Source organism: Zalophus californianus, chromosome 9 (genome assembly GCF_009762305.2).
Source record: "Zalophus californianus isolate mZalCal1 chromosome 9, mZalCal1.pri.v2, whole genome shotgun sequence".
Taxonomy (NCBI): domain Eukaryota; kingdom Metazoa; phylum Chordata; class Mammalia; order Carnivora; family Otariidae; genus Zalophus; species Zalophus californianus.
The window spans coordinates 17,304,957-17,322,484 of NC_045603.1; the positions used below are offsets into that span (position 1 = coordinate 17,304,957).

Consider the following 17,528-nt stretch of genomic DNA (forward strand, 5'->3'; position numbering starts at 1 on the left):
TCCAGATTCTGGTCAAATTGAGATCAGAGTCAAGAAACCAGATGAAGATTAAAATACTGTTAAAATACAGTTTCATTGTTATTTCTGGTAAAGCTGGATTGGAGAATTTAGTTTAGATCTGTGCTTACTCTGTTCCTTCTTAATTTACCTACCCAGAGGAAACTGTAGCGCCTAAAAAGCTGCGGGTCGGGTCTCCCCTGCAGGGAGGGAAACGTTCTGAATCAGGAAGTTGTCCTCCCAGGAGTTGGAATGGAAAGGAAAACTTTCCTTGAAGTCATCCAAGTGGGAGAGAGCCAGTGAGAGTTCGGGGGTGAGGCCTGTCTGGAATATTGACCTTTATTCCTTTCTTAACCCTTAGGTCAGTCACTTTCTCCAGGAATTACTGATGGGGTAAAGAGAAAGAAAAGTGTGCCTTTAATCCCGTTTACTCCTATTTAGGGGAGTGAAAGTCCTGTTGTCTTTGTAGAGAGGGAAATAAGCGATCAGTTTAAGTGTGTTGTGGTTGTTTTATAGGCTAACCTAGGAATTTAATAATTTACAAAATAGGAACTGAGAATTTGTTTTCCTTGGAAGTAGCTAAACCTCTGAACAGTTTTTAAGTGGATGATCATTTCATTGTGTGGTTAAATATATAGATTATTAAGTCTATATCCTAACTTTTTTACTCCTCAAATATTTACTGAGTGTCTAATACATAATAGGCACTAATCTAGGCCCTTGGGATTCAGCAGCGAAAGAGAATGGGTTCTTGTCTTTATGGAGTTTACAGCCTACAAAGACAGCTAGTGCAAGAACAATCACAATAAAGTATAATAAATGTTAGAAAGTTCAGGGTACTTTGGGACCACAGAGGAGCGGGAACTCATCTGGGAGGGTCAAGGGAAGTGATGGTTAAGAGCTAAGGTCACAGGGACGCCTGTGGCTCAGGTCATGATCCCAGGGTCCTGGGATTGAATCCCCCATGGGCTCCTTGCTCAGTGGGGAGCCTGTTTCTCTCCCTGCCTGCTCTTCCCCCTGCTTGTGCTCTCTCTGACAAATAAATAAAATATTAAAAAAAAAAAAGCTAAGGTCACAAAGTAGAATAGGAAGTAGTCAGGTAAAAGGGAAGAGTGAGGATGAGCAAGAGTTTCAGGAAAAAAGAACATGTGGAAAGGCCAAGAAGTGAGAGGGGTAGTATACTAAAGTAGTATTTTTCTTTTTTATTTTATTTTACTTTATTATGTTAATCACCATACATTACATCATTAGTTTTTGATGTAGTGATCCATGATTCATTGTTTGCGTATAACACGCAGTGCTCCACACAGAATGTGCCCTCTTTAATACCCATCACCAGGCTAACCCATCCCCCACCCCCCTCCCCTCTAGAACCCTCAGTTTGTTTCTCAGAGTCCATGGTCTCTCATGGTTCGTCTCCACCTCCGATTTCCCCCTTTCATTCTTCCCCTCCTGCTATCTTCTTTTTTTTTTTAAACATATATATTATTTGTTTCAGAGATACAGTTCTGTGACGCAACAGTCTCACACAATTCACAGCGCTCACCATAGCACATACCCTCCCCAATGTCTATCACTCAGCCACCCCATCCCTCCCACCCCCCGCCACTCCAGCAACCCTCAGTTTGTTTCCTGAGATTAAGAATTCCTCATATCAGTGAGATCATATGATACATGTCTTTCTCGGATTGACTTATTTCGCTCAGCATAATACCCTCCAGTTCCATCCACGTCGTTGCAAATGGCAAGATTTCATTCCTTTTGATGGCTGCATAATATTCCATTGTAGATATATACCACATCTTCTTTATCCATTCATCTGTCGATGGATATCTTGGCTCTTTCCATAGTTTGGCTATTGTGGACATTGCTGCTATAAACATCGGGGTGCATGTACCCCTTCGGATCCCTACATTTGTATCTTTGGAGTAAATACCCAATAGTGCAATTGCTGGGTCGTATGGTAGCTCTGTTTTCAACTTTTTGAGGAACCTCCATACTGTTTTCCAGAGTGGCTGCACCAGCTTGCATTCCCACCAACAGCGTAGGAGGGTTCCCCATTCTCCACATCCCTACCAACATCTGTTGTTTCCTGACTTGTTAATTTTAGCCATTCTGACTGGTGTGAGGTGGTATCTCATTGAGGTTTTGATTTGGATTTCCCTGATGCCGAGCGATGTTGAGCACTTTTTCATGTGTCTGTTGGCCATTTGGATGTCTTCTTGGGAAAAAAATGTCTGTTCATGTCTTCTGCCCATTTCTTGATTGGATTATTTGTTCTTTGGGTGTTGACTTTCATAAGTTCTTTATAGATTTTGGATACTAGCCCTGAATCTGGATGTCATTTGCAAATATCTTCTCCCATTCTGTTGGTTGTCTTTTGGTTTTGTTGACTTTTTTGCTGTGCAAAAGCTTTTTATCTTGATGAAGCCCCAGTAGTTCATTTTTGCCCTTGCTTCCCTTGACTTTGGCGATGTTTCTAGGAAGAAGTTGCTGCGGCTGAGGTCAAAGAGGTTTCTGCCTGTGTTCTCCTCTAGTATTTTGATGGACTCCTGTCTCACATTTAGGTCTTTCATCCATTTTGAGTCTATTTTTGTGTGTGGTGTAAGGAAATGGTCCAGTTTCATTCTTCTGCATGTGGCTGTCCAATGTTCCCAACACCATTTGTTGAAGAGACTGTCTTTTTTCCATTGGATATTCTTTCCTGCTTTGTCAAAGAAGAGTTGACCATAGAGTTGAGGGTCCATTTCTGGGCTCTCTATCCTGTACCATTGATCTATGCATTTTTGTGCCAGTACCATACTATCTTGATGATGATAGCTTTGTAATAGAGCTTGAAGTCCAGAATTGTGATGCCACCAGCTTTGCTTTTCTTTTTCAACATTCCTCTGGCTATTCAGGGTCTTTTCTGGTTCCATACAAGTTTTAGGATTCTTTGTTTATTTCTTTGAAAAAAGTTGATGGTATTTTTATAGGGATTGCATTAAATGTGTAGATTGCTCTAGGTAGCATTGATATCTTCACAATATTTGTTGTTCCAATCAATGAGCATGGAACGTTTTTCCATTTCTTTGTGTCTTGTTCAATTTCTTTCATGAGTATTTTATAGTTTTCTGAGTACAGATCCTTTGCCTCTTTGGTTAGATTTATTCCTAGGTATCTTATGGTTTTGGGTACAGTCGTAAATGGGATCGACTCCTTAATTTCTCTTTCTTCTGTCTTGTTGTTGGTGTATAGGAATGCCACTGATTTCTGTGCATTGATTTTATATCCTGCCACTTTACTAAATTCCTGTATGAGTTCTAGCAGTTTTGGGGTGGAGTCTTTTGGGTTTTCCACATAAAGTATCATATCATCTGCAAAGAGTGAGAGTTTGACTTCTTCTTTGCCATTTCGGATGCCTTTTATTTCTTTTTATTGTCTGATTGCTGTGGCTAGGACTTCTAGCACTGTTGAAAGCAGTGGTGATAGTGGACATCCCTGCCGTGTTCCTGACCTTAGGGGGAAAGCTCTCAGTTTTTCCCCATTGAGATATTCGCTGTGGGTTTTTCATAGATGGCTTTTATGATATTGAGGTATGTACCCTCTATCCCTATACTCTGAAGAGTTTTGATCAAGAAAGGATGCTGTACTTTGTCAAATGCTTTTTCTGCATCTATTGAGAGGATCATATGATTCTTGTTCTTTCTTTTATTAATGTATTGTATCACATTGAATGATTGCGGATGTTGAACCAACCTTGCAGCCCAGGGATAAATCCCACTTGGTCATGGTGAATAATCCTTTTAATGTACTGTTGGATCCTATTGGCTAGTATTTTGGTGAGAATTTTTGCATCCATGTTCATCAAGGATATTGGTCTGTAATTCTCCTTTTTCATGGGGTCTTTGTCTGGTTTTGGGATCAAGGTAATGGTGGCCTCATAAAATGAGTTTGGAAGTTTTCCTTCCATTTCTATTTTTTGGAACAGTTTCAGAAGAATAAATATCTATTTTTCTTTAAATGTTTGTTAGAATTCCCCTGGGAAGCCATCTGGCCCTGAGCTTTTGTTTCTTGGGAGATTTTTGATGACTGCTTCAATTTCCTTAGTGGTTTAGGTCTGTTCAGGTTTTCTATTTCTTCCTGGTTCAGTTTTGGTAGTTGATACATCTCTAGGAATGCATCCATTTCTTCCAGATTATCTAATTTGCTGGCATATAGTTGCTCGTAATATGTTCTTATAATTATTTGTATTTCTTTGGTGTTGGTTGTGATCTCTCCTCTTTCATTCATGATTTTATTTATTTGGGTCATTTCTCTTTTCTTTTTGATAAGTCTGGCCAGGGGTTTATCAATCTTGTTAATTCTTTCAGAGAACCAGCTCCTAGTTTCGTCGATCAGTTCTACTGTTCTATTTCATTGATATCTGCTCTGATCTTTACTATTTCTCTTCTCCTGCTGGGTTTAGGCTTTATTTGCTGTTCTTTCTCCACCTCCTTTAGGTGTAGGGTTGGATTGTGTATTTGAGATCTTTCTTTTTTCTTGAGAAAGGCTTGTATTGCTGTATACTTACCTCTTAGGACTGCCTTTGCTGCATCCCAAAGATTTTGAACAGTTGTGTTTTCATTTTCATTTGTTTCCATGAATTTTTTTTAAATTCTTCTTTAATTTCCTGGTTGACCCATTCATTCTTTAGTAGGATGCTCTTTAGCCTCCATGTATTTGAGTTCTTTCCGACTTTCGTCTTTTGATTAAGTTCTAATTTCAAAGCATTGTGGTCCGGAAATACGCAGGGCATGATCCCAGTCTTTTGGTACTGGTTGAGACCTGATTTGTGACCCAGGATGTGATCTATTCCGGAGAATGTTCCATGGGCACTAGAGAAGAATGTGTATTCTGTTGCTTTGGGATGAAATGTTCTGAATATATCTGTGAAGTCCATTTGGTCCATTGTGTCATTTAAAGTCTTTATTTCCTTGTTGATCTTTTGCTTTGATGATCTGTCCATTTCAGTGAGGGGGGTGCTAAAGTCCCCCACTATTATTGTATTGTTGTCGATGTGTTTCTTTGATATTGTTATTGATTGGCTTATGTAATTGGCTGCTCCCATGTTAGGGGTGTAGATATTTACAATTATTAGATCTTGTTGGATAGACCCTTTAAGTATGATGTAGTGTCCTTCCTCATCTCTTATTATAGTCTTTGGTTTAAAATCTAATTTGTCTGATATAAGGATTGCCACCTTTGGCAATCCTGATATAAGGATTGCCAGCTTTCTTTTGGTGTCCATTAGCAAGGTAAATGGATTTCCACCCCCTCACTTTCAATCTGGGGGTGTCTTTGGGTCTAAAATGAGTCTCTCGGAGACAGCATATTGATGGATCTTGTTTTTTGTAATCCAGTCTGATAGGCTGTGTCTTTTGATTGGGGCATTTAGCCCATTTACATTCAGGGTAACTATTGAAAGATACGAATTTAGTGCCACTGTATTGCCTGTAATGTGACTGTTATTGTATATTGTCTGTGTTCCTTTCTGGTCTATGTTACTTTTAGGCTCTCTCTTTGCTTAGAGGACCCCTTTCAATATTTCTTGTAGGCCTGACTGGTTTTGTGTTTGCAAATTCCTTTAGTTTTTGTTTGTCCTGGAAGCTTTTTATCTCTCCTTCTATTTTCAATGACAGCCTAGCTGGATATAGTATTCTTGGCTGCATATTTTTCTCGTTTAGTGCTCTGAATATATCATGCCAGTCCTTTCTGGCCTGCAGGTCTCTGTGGATAGGTCTGTTGCCAATCTAATGTTTTTACCATTGTAGTTTACAGATCTCTTATCCCAAGCAACTTTTACGATTTTCTCTTTGTCTCTGAGACTTGTAAGTTTTACTATTAGATGTCAGGGTGTTGACCTATTTTTATTGATTTCGAGGGAGGGTCTCTGTGCCTTCTGGATTTCGATGCCTGTTTCCTTCCCCAAATTAGGGAAGTTCTCTGCTATAATTTGCTCCAGTATACCTTCTGCCCCTCTCTTTCGTTCTTCTTCTTCTGGGATTCCAATTATTCTAATATTGTTTTGTCTTATGGTATCGCTTATCTCTCGAATTCTGCCCTCGTGATCCAGTAGTTGTTTATCTCTCTTTTTCTCAGCTTTATTTTCCATCATTTGGTCTTCTATATCGCTAATTCTCTCTTCTTCCTCATTTATCCTAGCAGTTAGGGCCTCCATTTTTTATTGCACCTCATCAATAGCCTTTTTGATTTCGACTTGGTTAGATTTTAGTTCTTTTATTTCTCCAGAAAGGGTTTCTCTAATATCTTCCATACTTTTTTCAAGCCCAGCTAGTATCTTTAAAATTGTCTTTCTGAACTCTAGTTTCGACATCTTACTAATGTCCATATTGATTAGGTCCCTGGCAGTCAGTACTGCCTCTTGTTCTTTTTTTTGAGGTGAGTTTTTCCGTGTTGTCATTTTGTCCAGAGGAGAATAGATGAATGAGAGAACAAAATGCTAACAGGGTAACAATGACCCCAGAAAAATAGACACTAAACAAATCAGAAGAGACCTTCCAGAAAGTGGTCACTTTTCTCTTCAGAGAGTTGCTGCTATTCTTTTCTTCGATCTTCTGTTTAGTTCGTAGGTGTTCAGAATGTTTTCGATCCCTATCTAGCTGAATTCTTGGGACCAGATGAAATTTAGGTCTCCTACTCCTCCGCCATCTTGCTCCTCCTCTTGTATTAACTCTAAAGTAGTATTTTTCAAACTGCAGGTACTTAGGCACTCACGAGTAGATTATAAATTCAGTTTAGTGGGTTGTGACCTGCATGTTTTTTAAAAAAGAAATCAAATAGAAAGAAGAATGTGTCACACATATTTACTAAATTGTGATATGTAAAGTTTGAAAATCTGCAATAGAGGAAGCAGAGAAAAAGCCTAGTGTGAAAACAGCCAGAGGTCTTAGGTGGGTGGCAATGATGATGATACAAGATTTAGTTAGCCTTATTAAAGAATTTGCATTTATGTTAGAGGAAATGAGAAGCCACTGAAAGTTTCAATAAGGAGCTGATTAGATTAATATTTTCTAAAGATCCTTTTGAGTGTCCAGTGTTTCTCTATTTGAATATAAACTACAAATTCTTTGGCCCAGTGTTATAGGTATTCCAAAGTTCGTTCTAATCTGTTTTTTCTAAAAAATCTTTCCACTATTTTTGGTACTGGAACTTCCCATTTCATAAAGATTTATAGTCTGCTTAAGTGCCTTTACACTAACAGAAAGGTCTGTTTAAGAGTAGATCTTGCTTCTGTCTTACTCATGTTGAACCTCTGGTATTTAGCTTAGTGCTTGGTACCCAGTAGGGATTAAGCAAATCTTTGTTGATAGAGTCTAAACATTTTTAATTTTTTTTAAAGATATTTATTTATTTGAGAGAGAGAGAATGAGAGAGAGAGAGCACATGAGATGGGGGGAGGGTCAGAGGGAGAAGCAGACTCCCTGCCGAGCAGGGAGCCGGATGTGGGACTCGATCCAGGGACTCCAGGATCATGACCTGAGCTGAAGGCAGTCGCTTAACCAACTGAGCGACCCAGGCACCCAACATTCTTAATTTTAGAACTGTTACATAGTAGTAGAAATGACCTTGGCATTTCTAATAATACTTGCTTTTGGAAAAAGGAGAAAGTTTTATTAGAAATTCGTCTTTTCTCAGTTGGAATCATGTTAGTGATAGAATCATACTGATTTATTAAAAGATAATTTAACGAAAAGCACTCTTATGATATATTAAAACAGAGAGAAGAAAAAGAACAACTGACTTTCTGATTAGGGAGTTTTTCTTCCAATGGAGTACAGAGCAATGACAGATCATTCATGAGAGGAGGCAATCCAGCAGTCGTTTATATTTTGTTTGGATAGGCTTTTTTCTGAGTACTCACCAAAAGACAGTTTTATAAAGATGGCTAGGAAGAAAGAGAATAAATTAGATTAAAATGTATCAATCATGTGAGCTTAATGGAGAAGCAACAGAAAATAAATTTTGGTCTTAGAAGAAGTAAAAATAGAATATCCAGGGCGCCTGGGTGGCTCAGTCGTTAAGCGTCTGCCTTCAGCTCAGGTCATGATATCAGGGTCCTGGGATCGAGCCCCTCATCAGGCTCCCTGCTCAGTGGGAGGCCTGCTTCTCCCTCTCCCACTCCCCCTGCTTGTGTTCCCTCTCTCACTGTGTCTCTCTGTCAAATAAATAAAATCTTAAAAAAAAAAAAATAGAATATCCATATACCCCAAAGAACTTACAAGTAAGAATCTAATGATGTCAGTTTGTTACCAGAGAATGATTGTACTCTCACAGTACTGTGACTTCACAGAATTAGATTGTGAAACCCAGCTGTGAAGGAAAAATTCTTTAAGTGTATGGTTTCGATAAATGGCAAGAGAAGTTATGAAAAATTCATGAAAGGTAGAGAGATTTCAAGTTTCTGATTCAAATTTCTCTTTAATATACTTTTGAGATGTGGAAACTTGGCTAATTAGTTTTGTAAATTAGATTTTATGTAGCTTAAACTTGTGTGTTAGAATCTAATTTTGCTAATATAAGATGGTTTTTTAAAAATACATACCGAATTTTATATTTTTATGTTCTACAGAGTCCTATTTTAAGCAATGCATCGTAGAACCTAAATTGAAACTGCTAACTTGTATAAATTTATCGTAAGGAAATAATTCTAAGTATGGGAAATTATTATGCACAAAGATGTTCATTTTCATTACAGTGTAGTTTAGTCAAGAAAATGTCCTGCTGTAGGGAAATGATTCATTAAAATGTGGCAATGCACTTGAAATTTAACCATTAAAAGTGCTATTTTAGAGCAGTGGTTTCTTATTTATTACTTTTTAAATTAAAAAATAAAAAGTGCTCAATATAAACAAAAATCCAAATAATATAAAAATATGCAAGATTTAAAAAGTGAAAATGGTATTTCAAGTCCTTCCTTACCCTATACCCCCCCTCTGCCCCCCAGCCTAGGCCAACCTAGTTCTTTAGAGGTAAACACTCTGAGCACTTTGGTATCTGTCCTTCCAGACCGTTTTCTAGCCCAGTGGTTTTTTTAATTGTGCTCGCAGGAGGGGGCTTCTGGTTCTTCTCAAGTTGGGTAGGTGAAGACTGAGTGGGTGGGAACCAGGGTGCTAAACCCTGTACTGCTTTGTTTGTTCCTATTTTATATATAGGGATTTCAGATAGGGTTTAATTTAAACAAATAATTGCTCTGCATTAAAAATAAATGTTTAAATCTATGGGCCTAATTTAGAAAATGAAGTCCTAAGCCCCCTAGGGGATTCCAGATCAGGATTCCAGATCTTACCCAGTTTACTATTTTGCTACATGATGACAGGAATGTGCTACACAGACCTGTCTATTGATTTCCCCAGTAGTCGTCTGGCTGCTAACATGTCACCTTGTTAGAATGCACTCCCCTCCTCCCCCGACCCTGCCACCCCTGCCTTTTTTCCCCATCTCTCTAAATCTTACCTGTTCTTTAAGGTTCTGCTCACCATTGTTTTGTTCATTCCTTCTTTCAACATGTTTTTAGTGAACACCCACATTTTGACTAATACCGAATGGGAAATATGTAGAATTTTGTATCAAAAGCTCATAAATTAGTAAAGGATGACCTTCATGTAAATAAGAGCAATGATGTTTTTTGCAAAGTAAAGGCATTGTCGGGGTGGGCAGGTATTAAAAATAGAAGTGGTCTCTTCTACAGATTTATGTGGCACTTATAAAAAAGGGTAATTTATGATACAGCTAAATTTCTGGGTCTTCAGTAAATACTTGCTCATTTATTAGTTGAGTAATAGAAGAAACTGCAGAGAGTTCACCTGTGAATTAGGGTTGAGACTTAAGAAGGAGCGATTTTCATTCTTGAGCCATCAACTGTGTTAAAAAACAACTTGAATCCAATTTACTGGATTCCATTGTTGGGCATGAGCAGAGCTAAGAACGAGCCTTGGAAGGACCTTGGTTGTGTCATTCTCGTCCCGCATGGCCACTTACCTGGTGTAGAAGGATCATACCATAAAATGCCAATAGTGTCTTCCTTATCACTAGCCAGTTAGTCAAGAAGTCATGAATTCAAGATCCTGCATCTTCATCTTACTGACTACAACTTGGGCAGATTCCTTAACATCTTCGAGACTCAGTTTCCTAAACTGCAATGTGTGAACATGTGTGTCTCCCAGGTTTTCAAAAAAGATTATGTGAGAGTCCAGAGCACGGGCTGCTATTTTTTTCATGATATCTGCCACTTTCTTCTATGTTTTTAGATAAACAATTAGTAAAGAATTTTTATAGTAACATTTGAATTTGCTTTTTTAATAAAAGTCAGAAAACTCTTGTCCTCTAGCCTTTCCAGATTGTAAGGCTTCAAAATAACCCCAGGCAAACTCTTGATGGATTCCATCTTTACGAGTGCTTCATGTTCTGGTTGAGTAGACTTAGTTCTTCGGTCCAGAATAGACCTTACAGTAGTGGTTTAAGGCAGTCTGTTTTATTTGTAGATTGTAAAAATGTTATTTAGATCTCTTTTTAAAATGAAAAAATACATCAGATATGACATGTAAACAGTGGTATTAGAGCTACTTCCTATTCCAGCTTTCATTTTCTTTTTTTCTTTTAAAACACTGTGGTTTCCTGAAGACCTCTGTTCAGTATACATAAGTACTATGTAGTGTATGTACATAGTGGTCAGTATGTATATATACAACACTTTATAGCTTGCTGGTAGTTTAATTAATTAAAAGTAGGATGGGGTAGAGGCACCTGGGTGGCGTAGTCAGTTAAGTGTCCGACTCTAGGTTTCAGCTCAGGTCATGATCTCAGGGTCATGAGAGCAAACCCTGCTTTGGGCTCTGAGCCGAACACAGAGTCTGCTAAAGTTTCTCTCTCCCTCTCCCCCTCCCTGCCTCTCTCACTGTCTCTCTCTCAAATAATCTTAAAAAAAAAGTAGGATGGGATAAATTATATAAAAGGTAAATATTAAACCTCAGCCGATTTTTTAAAGGAAATTGTAACAAAACAGTGGATCTGAAAATTATAAGCCAGGGAGGGGTTCATTACAGCGATGTATAATATTTTTGTGATCGTACGGTATTGTATATTCCTTAGTAAGGGGCAAAAGAGATGGGAAATTAGGTTTTGAACCTTTCATAAAAATGTATAAAAAGAATGATGACTAATGATAATAATTAACATTTTTTTGAGGGCTTAGTACACTGATCTATGTACTTTACATGTATTAAGTAATTTAATCTTCAGAAAAACCCAATGAGGGAGGTATTTTTTCATGAGGAAACTGAGGTGTAGAGGCATAGGTCCCACAGCTAGTGAAAGTCAGTATTGAAGCCAAAGCAGTTTGACTTTGGAGCCCAAGCCCTGAACTACTCTCAATATCAGTACATTGATACTTCTTGACATTGAATTTTTGGAAAGAAAATCATCTCTCTTAATTGAAGTGTGGAGATTTGCTGAATAAGTCACTTGGAATTTCCCCATAAAATCACTCAATGCAAGTCCTGTTATTGATTAATTCATTTAATGAAAGGATAGCAAATAGTAAGCTTTGTACAGTTTCAAACATAGCGTAAAGCATTTGCCAGTGGTTCCACATCAGTGATACAACTTTGAACAGGCAGGTATTATTCTCTCCTTTTCAAAATGTACTTGCCTGAAATCTATATACTCAGGTATGGGATTTTGTGCATAGATTTTATAATCTGAATTTAAAATCATGTTACTCTTGAATCACTAAGTTCTACACCTGAAACTAATATTACACTGTATTAGTGTAATTACACTAACTGAAATTGAAATACAAACGAGGAAAAAATTAAAGCCTATTACTCTTTAGGACAAAATCTAGCCCTTTCTCAATCCCTAGGGGCAGTGCTACGTAGGCAATCTACGCATGCATTTCAAAACACCAAAAGAGAGAGAAAATCATTAATGTTTTGTAATTTTTAGAGAAACAATGAGGTAGTCTTTCTGGGAAGACTCATACCTTTTTGTGACTCTTAATTTGTTTGGAGTTATTATCATTTTGAAATAATATGTGATGGATTGTGGGGGAGACACACCACAGACTCGGTGGTAATCTGGCCCCGCTTTGGAGTGTGGTAGGGCAGATGCAGTAACTTGTTCACAATTATCTAACAAATATAAATGAAATCATGGCTATGAAGATGGAAAAATGAATACAGAATGCCAGCTGTCTGGCAGTGTTGAGGATGTGTCCATTAAATGAAGGCTTTTTAGTTGTGCTGTTCTTACTGGGGAATGAGTGGGGAGGGAGAAGTAGGAAAGAAAGTGGCAATTTGGGAGCTCCTAGGAGTTTTAGAAAGAGGAAATTGTAAGTAACCATTAAAAGTAACTTTGTAGAATATTATCGATAAGGAGATTTGGGGGATGTTTTACGAAATGCAAAAAGCAGGTTACAAAATAATATGTACAATATAAGCCTATTTTTGTTTTAAACATATACGGAGAAAAAGTATAGTAAAAAAAGAGTTCTATATACCAATATGTCATCGGTGATTATCTCTGAATGATGGGTTTCCAGAATAAATAATTTTTATGTATCCTTGCTTTTTTTTTTTCCACTGAAGACCTATTGCTTCTGTGAGAAAAAGAAAAATAATTAAAAAAAAAAAAACCCTGTGCTAGTGGACATCAGAAACACAATTTCAAATGAGCTGGGAAAGAAGGAAGGGTAGTCGGGACATTTTTTGAGCAAAGACCATCATGACAACTAAGTTGGTTTTTAGGTGGCTTTGGTAGAGCTTCCCCCCCCCTCCCTTTTTTTAAACTGATATTTGAATAAAAACGTGCACAGCCCTGACCAAAGGGTAGAGGAGAGACTTGACTGCAGGGAGTAAAGATACCGAGTTAGGCCATTGTTTCACTTTGCTGCCAAGATAATTGAGTAACATAACACTGTGTACTTGTTGCTTACCTAATCTGCATGGAGTCTCTTGTACTGAGTCCGTGCATTTGAACTGACTTCACAGCACTGTATACCAGGGAGCGCTCTTAAGGGAAAGTGCAGTTTGGGAAGGTAGAAGATCAGTTTCATCTCCCTCGGTGGTGCTGGTGCCCTTGTGAGGGTGGCCCAGACAGAGAAGGTGATTTTAGGCTCCCACCTGAGGAACACCTCAGGGAAGGAGCTGTCCTGTTTGATCACTCTGGAAGGTAATGTGATTTAGTGTGGCCTGTGCATCAGGGTACTCTTTCACCTCTGAGATAGGGAAGAGAGTGGGGCGGTGGATGGATAGACGTGGTTTGAGTAAATAGTTGAAGTGAGATACCATGAAAATTATGGGACACTCCAGGTGTTAAAATGTAGAAGAAAAATGCTAACTTTACATGGGGCAAATCATGTGTTCCTTTCACTTTTCTTAAAAACAAAGTTTTATTTTTCTTTTAAACTTTGACATGTTAGCTTCCTTTCTTCCTTTCTCTGTTCTTAAAAATAGGATTTTCTTTTAAAATTTGGCACCTTGGCATCCTTTCTGCACCTTAAAATTCTGGAAGCTTTCATTTTCAGTTTTCAGTTTAATTATACAGTGAGCTAAGTGTATATTTTATGTTGGTCCAGAAGTGGGTTTGCATTTTTAGAGTTGAATTCTCTCTAAAAATATAAGGATGTGTTATGGGGGAAAGTATGAAAGTATACTTTTGTATGAATTCTGAATAATAATTTTTACTCATTTGAAATGCTGATGAACTCATAACTTACTTTCTAAATTTAGGTAGTTAAGATTCACAAGTGCCAGAGAAAACTGGTAAGGAAATGTATTTATGTTTTATTCTTATGTACACTATGTTTTACATGGAAGTGTTGAGTCAGTTTATAAAAAACAACACCTCTAAGAAATGTTGGTTTAAAAAAAAATTACAAAACTAGTACCAGAGAAAGTAAAATTATAAATTGATCATAGGCTTGAATTTCTGATATACCTGTAAGTTTCCTCACTGCTGAAGTTAAAAAAAAAAAAAAAAAGGTGGCTCAATATTTATTAAAGAAAAGTAAAAATACCAGTTTTCAGTAGCAAGGCTATCTGTAGCTATTATTTCTGAATAAAGTTCCATATGACTTTATACATGAATGATTGATGAGAAGGGGATGTTCTCAGCAGTAGTTCTCAGGAAATTAATGAACGTCAATTGCTTATCAATTAAAGGAGAGAGTCATTAAGTGGTAGTTTTTAATAAGATACATGTAAGAAATGTTTAAGGTAGAGTAAGAGAAATATACTTTGTTTTATTATTGAAAAGCAGTTTCTCAACTTCAAAACAGGGTTCTCTGATTGAACTCCTTTACTATCCAACTATTCCTTAAGTTTTTTCAAACAGTAACACTAACTGATATTTCTGGTAATAGTTGGCTTCCTGTGTTATAAAAAGAATTTGTGTATTGCTGTGAATTTAATCAGAATATCTAGTTAAATGATTGAATCCCCTCCCCCCCATTTTTTAGTTGGTTTGATAGGGACTAGATATAATTTAACTGATGGCACTTGGTAGCATAAATTGTACTTTGTTTATGCAATACACTTAGTTCTTTGGACACACATATTTATTCTGTCAACATTTTCTCAATAAATAGAAACGGCTTAACTGCAAATTGTGTTTTAGTTGATTCATTAGCTTGTTTTGGCATATCCTTCTAAATCATTCTTCCAAAAATTAATTAATTAATTAGTGGAATTGAGGGTTGTGATTCTGAAAACAAAGTCAATTGCTGTGGATCTGGTTTTCTTTGAAAAATTATTTGAGATGTGTTGAGAATTTATCATACAGAAGATTTATTATACCCACTGATTATTTCTCTGGGCTTAAATTCTTTACAAATGCTTGGTTGTCTTTTAGGCATATAGAAAGAATTGATAAATTTTATGACATTACTCTTTTCTGTCAGTGGGCAATCTTGGAAATGAGTGATTGTTTTATGCAGTCAGCTAGTTTTTGGATATCAGTAGCTGAATTATGTCCGTGACTTCTCAAGCTTTTGTGTTTGTTAGGGAATTATCAGGACCACCAATTTTACAGCAATTCAGTGTTACTAAAATGGCAGTTAATTGTCCTTTCACTTCTCCCAGTTTTTCCTAACTTGCCAAGAAAGATTGATATCACTACCTTCTACCTAAATAAAACTTATGTGAGTGCTTAGATCCGATTTAAGTCAAAGAAGTCAAGATTTTTAAAATAAGCTAATTATGTATTTTAGCCAAAAAAGAAAAAAAAAAGGCAGGGAGATACTTTCATTGTACTTTGGAGGTGACCCTTTTAACCAGGGAGGACAGTATTTGTGAGGTAGTCTGTCTTATATTCCACTTTATAAGTACTTTTGTAAAAAAGATTTTATTTATTTATTAGAGAGTGAAAGAGTGCATGTGCATGGGTGCAGGGGGAAGGGCAGAGGGAGAGGGAGAGAGAGTCCCAAGCCTACTTGGCTCCCAGTCCAGCGCTGAACATGGGGCTTGATCCCAGGACCCTGAGATCATGACCTGAGCTGAAAGCAAGAGTCGGATGCTTAACTGACTGAGCCACCCAGACACCCCTCAGTTTCTAAGCACTTTTAAAGGAGCTGAAGAGTGATAAAAATTTATAAGATATGTAAATTACTATAACTAAGCTGTTGTTTGGACCAATTTGAGACTTACACTTTATAAATTCTGTGGGACAGTTATTGAGTGGGCTCACCTTCATTCCTTAGAATTGTTACCGTGGGTAGTTCCTATTCCTTGTTTAGATATAGGACATGAGCAGAAGACATTCATACACTTTTTCTACTTACACATTCTTAACTGGATACCATGAATTATATACCTCTGCCAAGCAGCGATAGTGCATTCAGAATTCTTGAGATTTCTTTTACATCATCATTTTAGATTTCTCTTGAGGGCCAAGTGATATGTTAAAATATCACAGGAAACGCAACATGTCATGTCTTTCATGTGGAAATTGGCACTGTACAACCAAATGGATACACCTTTCATTAAAAAAAAAAATTCTCTTTTTTAGGGCACCTGGGTGGCTCAGATGGTTAAGCGTCTGCCTTCGGCTCAGGTCATGATCCCGGGGTCCTGGGATCGAGTCCCGCATCAGGCTCCCTGCTCAGCGGGAAGCCTGCTTCTCCCTCTGCCTCTCTCTCTCTGTCTCTCATGAATAAATAAATAAAAAAAAATCTTTAAAAATAAAAAAAAATTCTCTTTAAACTGTAAGTGATAGGAAGATTGCTAACTGTATTTTTGGCTTTAATTTTGACTGTTCTTTCCTCTCTGTACCCTTAATTTTACATTAATTTGGGTAGATTTCTTTGAGGTTGGATACTTTTATCATTGAATGAGGTGAAAGTTCCTAGGTGTTAGGAAAAATTGGGTAGAAAGTATAGAAGTGGAAAAGCTGAATGAAAGAAATTGGATTGAATAAAGGAAACTTAGAATAATTTACCTGGTTTAGGTGATCTAGTAGAAGGCATTGAGTCAGTGTGAAACATTAGGAACCCCAAATAAGCAGTGTAGGGAGCCCAGTGGATGAGAATGATGAAATCAAAGGGCTAAAAATGAGAAATGATTTTAGTAATAGCTGTAGGGCTAGCTTGAATGGAGAAGAGAGTTTTTGCGTATGACTCAGTAGTCAAGCAGTCAAGGTCTCTGATCTCCATAAATGGGACTAGGGTGTCCTCCTGGGTTCTGATGAGCACCCAAGGGAGGCGGGTTTGGCATGAGGTCACGGTAGAATGGCAGAGAGTGATGTTGGGGTGAACAAGAGAAAACCAGAAGGGTGTGTTTAGGAGCTGTTTGGGGTATGTGCTGATTTGATGGTAAATTCTTCAGGAAAAGGTAATTGTGGATAAGAAATGGAGAAGCTGAGGTTCAGGTAATGAAACTGATACTTAAAAGGCTTTTAAACATCATTTTTGCTTAAATGGAATGAGTTAATCATTGAGAGAAATTGGTGAAGATTTAAGTTTACACAGGTTTAGAGCTTAAAATGAAAATAGTTAAAGAAAACTGAACAGCCATAAAGTCAGCCTGCTGTTTGGGTGCTGCAAAAAGCAAATTAAATAGACATAATCCTTCCTTATGAACCAATAATATGATTAAACAGTTAAGTACTTAACTGAGTATTATTCAAAAGAATGAACCAGTATTTTTTATGAAACAAGGAAATAATTTGTATACCAGCTGAGCTCTGGTTTTGTTTGCCATAACCTTTCTGAAAGCTAATTTAACTGACCACGTAATACATCCTGTTTGGTTACTACCTACTTTTGAATAAGAGAAAATGAAAGGAGCAGAGTGCACACAATTTATACAACTATATACAATTTATGCAAATATATTTATACAAATATAAAATACCCAGCTGATGGATAGGTTTTGAGAGTTTTGACTAAATGTGATAATACTGGTAAGAGAGTAACGCAAAACATTTTTGTTATGGGACTATAACAAAGTATTAAGCTCTCATTTAATGTTTTTCTTAGTAATTAGGCATGATAGGCC

General features: G+C 37.2%; 1 protein-coding gene across 5 annotated transcripts in view; it reads left to right on the forward strand.

The window, feature by feature from the left end:
- The window catches only part of SLC41A2 (solute carrier family 41 member 2), a 122,981-nt gene that overhangs the window by 3,684 nt on the left and 101,769 nt on the right, over positions 1-17,528 (forward strand). The window contains exon 1 of one of the 5 annotated variants that reach the window (XM_027593836.2): positions 8,347-8,421. The exons of 3 other annotated variants lie outside the window; for them this stretch is intronic. The gene's annotated coding sequence lies outside the window, so the exon portion shown is untranslated. Of the gene's footprint in view, positions 1-8,346; positions 8,422-13,041; positions 13,207-17,528 lie in introns of those variants that run through there. One more of the 5 variants, XM_027593837.2, reaches the window with a different exon arrangement.